The sequence below is a fragment of the Mauremys mutica genome, chromosome 12 (assembly GCF_020497125.1).
Source record: "Mauremys mutica isolate MM-2020 ecotype Southern chromosome 12, ASM2049712v1, whole genome shotgun sequence".
Lineage (NCBI taxonomy): Eukaryota > Metazoa > Chordata > Testudines > Geoemydidae > Mauremys > Mauremys mutica.
In genome coordinates this window covers 29,333,630-29,340,379 of record NC_059083.1, presented here as the reverse complement: position 1 = coordinate 29,340,379, position 6,750 = coordinate 29,333,630, and positions in this window count along the sequence as shown.

Below are 6,750 nucleotides of genomic sequence, written 5' to 3'. Positions count from 1 at the left end.
TGTGTTCTGACTTCACTCGCCAGGTATCAAATGTGATCCCCTCAAGCACTAAAACAACCTTAAAATGGGTGGTGGGTGAAGCTTCCCCTGGGGGAGGCTAGTTCCCTGTCCCACTTCTTGCACCCACATCCCACCCCTGTGCTACCCCTAGGCCCTACCCTCACTCTGCCCCAGACTGTGCCCCCGCCCTGCTCAGCCACCACGACTCACCAGACCTCTCCTCTCCTGTTCCTGTGAGGGTCAGGGGTTGAGAAGGGATGTGGTGAGAGGGGGAGGGGTCTCCAGGGCAAGGGGGGTGAGGAGGGATGCGGCGAGCGGCAGTTGGGGGATTTGGGGGGGAGAGAGGAAAGGAGGGATGTGGAGAGTGGTGGGTGGGGATTCTCACAGGGGAGGGGGTGGAGGTTAGGAGGCACATGGCAAGCAGTGGGCGGCATCTCACAGTGGCGGGGGGTGAGGAAGGATGTGGCAAGTGGCAGGTGGGGGATGTCTCGTGGGGGTGAGGAGGGATGCGGCAGGCAGGGCCCTCTGCATGAGATACCCAGGTGGTAGTTAATTCAGATAGGAAAGCAAGACATGATATGGAAAGTATCAGAAACCACCACTGGTAGCTAAACCTGATGGCTAAATCTGACAGATGGCTGTTTTTCACACAACCCCTGGCGGGGGCTATGAAAATTTGGGGGGCTGGGGAACCAAGCTTGGAGGGGCACCTGCCAACAGCAAACAATGCCCCTGTTCAGAACGGGAAAAAAGTAAACTTGTCAGAATGAAGAACAGTGCCAAAATGCGTCCGAACGAGAATATTTACCAAAGAGAAAAGCCTTTGAAATAGGGTTGCCACCTGTGAGGTACAAAAAATCAGGCTGCCCTCAGCCGATAAACCTGGCAGCATCTACCACACACCTTACAGATGCCCCAGGGCAGCAACCTCCAGAAAGCTTGTGCTTCAGTGTTCACAGAATGGGAGAATTAGTTACAGACATTAGGTTTATTATTTTTTAATTTAAAAGTTATGCAAAGTACATAAAATGGGAAGTCCAAAATGGTATTAATTATCATTGGAACATAAGGCCACTTTAGATATATGGAACGTTTCGGAGCGGTAACAGTCAATCAGTGGTTGCAATTTCAGATTGCAAACTAAGGCCTGTATCCAGAAAAAAAATGTAAATACATCCTTAACCGTAGTCAGTGCAATTGTCATTGATACCAGCATCATGTGTGTCTAGGTCAGGGGTCTCAAACATGCAGCCCGCGGGCCGCATGCGGCCCGCGGAGCTCTTCCCTGCGGCCCGCGGAGCTCCCCAGGGGAGCTCCGCAGGGGCCCCCAAGAGAAAAGCGGAGGCTCCAGCCTCCGCCCCTCTCCTGGAGCCTCGGCGCATAGAGCGCCGAGTCTCCGTCCGAGCGCCTGAGCCCCGCCCCGATCCGAGCCGCGTGGGGAGGGGGCGGGGCTGGGAGCTCTGGGCTGAGCGCTGCGCTCGGCGTGGAGCTCCCAGCCCCGCCCCCTCACCACGCGGCTCTGAGCGGGACGAAGCTCAGGCCTCGCCGGAGACGCGCTCGGGTAAGGGGGGGGGAAAGCGGGACCCGCCCGGGCCGTGGGGGGGGGGGAAGGGAAGCGAGACCCGCCGGGCCGGGCCGGGCCGGGGGAAGGGAAGCGAGACCCGCCAGGGCTGGGCTGGGCCGGGCCGGGGGGCATGGGCGGCAGGTTATATACTTGTGTGGGGCCCGGGCCCCAGCAATATTCAGGGCTGGGCGCCCTGCTCCAGCAATAGTTGGAGCTGGGTCTCTTCCCGCCCCCCCCCCCCAGGTCCTGCCTGGATCGGCCCCAGCCACCGCAGGTCTCCCCCCGCCGCCGCGACCCTGCCTGGAGCAGGTCCCAGCCCCCGCCTGCCACCCCCCCTCCGCGTGTTCCCCCCCCTCCGCCGCGTTGTGTTGCGTCCCTGCCTGACAGAACGCAGCGCGCCTCTCCCCTGCCTGCTGCCCGGAGGGCTCCCAGCAGATTTGCTGTCTGCTGCCGCAGGGTCCTAGTGCCTGCCCTCCGCCAGTACTGGCAAGGCAGGCTGCCCTTACCCTGAGCCTCTCCAACCCCAAACCCTCAGCCCCAGCCAGAGCCCTCATTCCCCCCGCACCCTAATCCTCAGCCCCAGCCCTGAGCACCCCCACATCATGAACCCCTCATCCCCCTGCACCCTAATCCTCAGCCCCAGCCAGAGCCCTCATCCCCCTGCACCCTAATCCTCAGCCCCAGCCAGAGCCCTCATCCCCCCGCACCCTAATCCTCTGCCCCAGCCCTGAGCACCCCCACATCATGAACCCCTCATCCCCCTGCACCCTAATCCTCAGCCCCAGCCAGAGCCCTCATCCCCCTGCACCCTAATCCTCAGCCCCAGCCAGAGCCCTCATCCCCCCGCACCCTAATCCTCTGCCCCAGCCCTGAGCGCCCCCACATCATGAACCCCTCATCCCCCCGCACCCTAATCCTCTGCCCCAGCCCTGAGCGCCCCCACATCATGAACCCCTCATCCCCCCGCACCCTAATCCTCTGCCCCAGCCCTGAGCGCCCCCACATCATGAACCCCTCATCCACAGCCCTCACCCCACACTCCAAACCTCTTCCCTAGCCCTGAGCCCCCTCGCATCATGAACCCTTCATCCACAGCCCTCACCCCACAGCCCAACCCTCTTCCCTAGCCCTGAGCCCCCTCCTGCATCATGTACCCCTCACCCTCAGCCCCACAGCCCTCACCCCTGCACTCCCTCCTATCCCCAAACTCCGTCCCAAAGCCTGCACCCCCACCCCCTGCCGCAGCCTGGAGCCTGCATCGAGCACAGAGCCTGAATCCAGACCCCCTCCCCCACCCAAACTCCCTCCCAGAGCCTTAGGCAGTAAATCTAAGTGCGTGTTTTGTCCTTTGAGTGAGGTGCATTACTGAGTGTATATATTTATTAAAACTGCGCGCGCTTAGGGGAGGAGGTGGAGAAGAGACAGGGCAGGGGCGGGGCCTCATGGAAGGGGTGGATTGGGGGTGGGGCCAGGGGCAGCAAGGGGGCGTGTCAGTGATGCGGCCCTCAGGCCAATGCACTAGTCCTCATGCGGCCCTCGGGGTCATTTGAGTTTGAGACCCCTGGTATAAAGGGAGGAAGCCCAACTCATTCTAGGCTGGAGGGGAAGGACCTGCCTGGGCCAGCCACAGCCTCTGACTGCACCGGGAATTGAAGCCGTCCATGGCCCGCCTGCACCCCAGCGACTGGAGGAGCCCCTGGAGATGATTGACCCTGCTGAACACAGAGGATCTGACAGCTCATGGGGAACCCCAGCACAGATTCTGGTAGGAAGTGACCCAGGGAGGTTGACGGAGTGGTATCTCCTGTCCCGGGAAACTCAGCGTGTTTTGGTAGGAACCCCCTGCTGAGTCAGTGGCAAGCTGCTATGCCACCGTTAGGGGCCTGGGTCCCCCTACTGAGGCTGCCACACCCTAAAGTGGGTGCCCCAACTCTATAGACTCTGGCCGCTAGGCCAGGCTGCCCTGCACCCAAAGGCGGTACTATAGACTCTGGCTGCTAAGTCATGCTGACCTGCACCAAAGGGAGTGCTGCAGACTCTGGCCTTTAGGTGATGTTGCCCTGCTGCTTCACAACCTGTGCCCAATAGGCCATGCTGCCCTGACCCTAGGGACATGGACCGTCACAGTATCTTTCATACAATCTAGCATATTTACAAAGTATGTAGGAAGTTCTGTTTCCATTATCTAAGGAGGCACCAAACCATCCCATCCATCCAAAAAAATGCAGAAATCTTCTTTTGCTCACTGCTCCAAACTCTATCAGTCAACTTCTGACTGGGCGCCCGCGCACACATACACACACACACACACTCCAGAATGGCCTTGGGTCTTCTCTTTTTTAACCTGCACAAAGGGCAGCTGCTACATTCATCCATTTAAAGGGCTCTAACCCAACAATAGGCCAGTGCCTTTAGTGAATATGTGCCAAGTAAGTCAATTATGAACCAGGTAGCACAATGACATGTCTCTACACAGTCTTACCCAAAGTGATGGCGAACTAAGAACAACAAGAGTAATAAAATAAACAATGAAAAGGAGTGAAACAGCATCTACCAGGGATTACCCCATAAAAGGGAGTGCAATACAAGCAATTAAATACTCCTTAGGGAATTCTGTGCCACTGCACAGGCGCAGAATTCATGTGCCATCCAGACTTTTCTTTTTCTCTGCCGAAAATACATTCTGCTTTCACCCACCAGGGGCCACCGAGGAGGGGGGGCAAAGGGGGTAATTTCCTAGGGGCCCAGGAGATTTCAAAGGCCTGGGAACCCTGGCTGCCACCACTGCCATGGTAGCGGTGGCTGGGAGCCCCAGGCTGTTTGAAATCACCCGGATGAGCTGCAGGGCTCCTACACGCATATGCTGGACGGGTGCAGTGGCAGATTATGGGGAAGAGAAGTTCCAGAGCCTGGCAGGAGCTGCGTTGTGCAGGGTCCAAGTAAACCAGAAGCCCCAGACCTAAGTTCCCTCTAAGCTATGCCCCTTCCCTGGTCCCCACCAAGCCTGGTGCGGACCTGCCCTGGCGGGGGGATAGATGCCCTCAGTCAGGCCACTGGAGAAGCTGTGACCGTGGAGAGGCATCTCAAGTGGCCCCAAGTTGCTTCAGTGAGAGAGGGCTGGGGGTAGTCCCCAAGGCAGCTGGCACCCCAAATCCTTCATCACCAGCCTCACCCCTAACCCCACATGCCCAGCCAGATCCCTCACCTGCCCCGCATGCAAACCCTCTGCCCCTGCCCTGAACCCCTCCTGCACCCTGAGCCGCTTGGTCCCACCCCTGCCACACACCTCCATATTGGTGCACATAATAAAAGTCATTCCTCACATGGACACAAAAAATTACAGGGAACTCTGCCATGGACCCTGGCAGAAGCCACGCAGGGTGGGTGGAAGAAGCCTCAGACTCTGGGAGAAGACATGGAGCTGAAGCCCCCAGTTCAGGACCCCCAGATGCTCTAGCAGCAGAAGCTGAAGCCCTGCCCCCCCATGCAGAGCTGGTCTGAGCCCCTCTCTCTCTCATGCCCCCTGCGGGGAGCTGGCTCTCACTCTCAGGCTGTGGAGAAATTCAGCTCAAATCTACTCATCTTGGTATCTTCATTTCCCCCCTCACCACACAGCCATGAAGGGATTCAGCCTAGGAGGCAGGGTCAGCATTAGCCCCATTTGGCAGGTGGGATCTAGAGTAAACAGAGGTGAAGTGACTTTCCTAAGGCTAAGCAGAGAGTCAATGGCAGAGCAGAGAACCAAACCGAGCACACCTGAGCCCCAGGCCTGTGCCTGAACCACTGGGCCACCCTTCCTACCTGAGGAGGGGGAACCTCCTCTGCTGCTTTGAGTGTGTGGGGGAGCGGGCACTAGACAGAGCCAGCAGGAGGTGGGGAGCAGAGAGAAATGGGTAAAGGGACATGGGTGGGAAGCAAGAAGGGGGAAACATCTGGAAAGGGAGGGAGCACTCAGAGGCTCGCTGTGTGAAAGGGGTCACCAGTACAAAAATTTGAGACTCACTGATCTACAGGGGAATCTCTCGACTGAGCCTAGGTCACAACCCAAAGAAAGGTCAAAGGTTGAAGCCATTGGTTTGCAATGAAATGCTCCCTGCTACAGGAAAGCGGCTATAATTAAATAGCCATTGGAGCAGGGTCCTGCGCCTGCATCTTCTACCCCTCAGTGCCCTGACCCAGAGGCTACAGAGTCGTTGTCACCAGTGATGAGCTGCCAAAATCTTAGGAACCGGTTCCCTACCGGGTCTTCAGCAGCACAGCGGCGGTGGGTCCTTCAGTGCCGGAGTGAGTGAAGGACCCGTCGCCGAAGTGCTGCTGAAGACTCGATAGGGAACCACCTGGTAGGTACAAGCCCCACCCTCCTCCCAAAACAGCCTATGTCTCCTGCCCTCAGTGCAGAGTGACTTTTTCCTAGAGGAACCTCCGGCTGAACAGGCAGCTCAGGAATATTGTGGAAGCAGCCAGAGAACTCAGGTTGCCGTCAGGAAGGGAACCAGAACCAGAGAGACTGTGTGAGAAACACAAGGAGCCTCTAAAACTGTTCTGCAAAGAGGACAAAATCCCCATCTGCCTGGTGTGTGACAGATCCAAGGAGCACAGAGATCACAGCGTCATTCCTGCAGAGGAAGCTGCCAAAGAATTCAAGGAAGGAAAATAACCTATTGTTATTTTTATAACCAGAGCCTTGGGAATTTCCAGAGCATTCGTTTCCTTTAGCCCCAGACAGCCACTTAGTGAGCTCCACTGGAGAGGAACAAGGGGTTTCAGACCTAAGTAGGTTTCCCAACAACTGGGAATCCTCCCAAGGCTCATGCAGGTGGAGAAGTGTGGCCCTCCATAAACATCTTAAGGCTGACACTTTGGAGTGAGGGGGAGTGATGAACCCGCACCCCACCCCTCCTGCTCCCCATGCACAGAGTCCTGGGCACTGAATGACCTCACTTCTCTGCCCCTCTCCACGTCCACCCTTTCCCAAAGCTATAAACACCATGTCCATGCTGCTGCTCCTCTCCCTGGGGCTGAGGGAGCAGGAGGAGCTGCCCGTTTGGCACACATCCCCTTTGCCCTTTTCCTGCAGAGCTCCGCATGCAGACAGGAAGGGAGCCCCACCCTTATGAGACTGACGGGGAGCACAGGAGTGGAGCTCCTCCAGTCCTGCAAACCCCAGCAAGTCTGCCTGATATAAT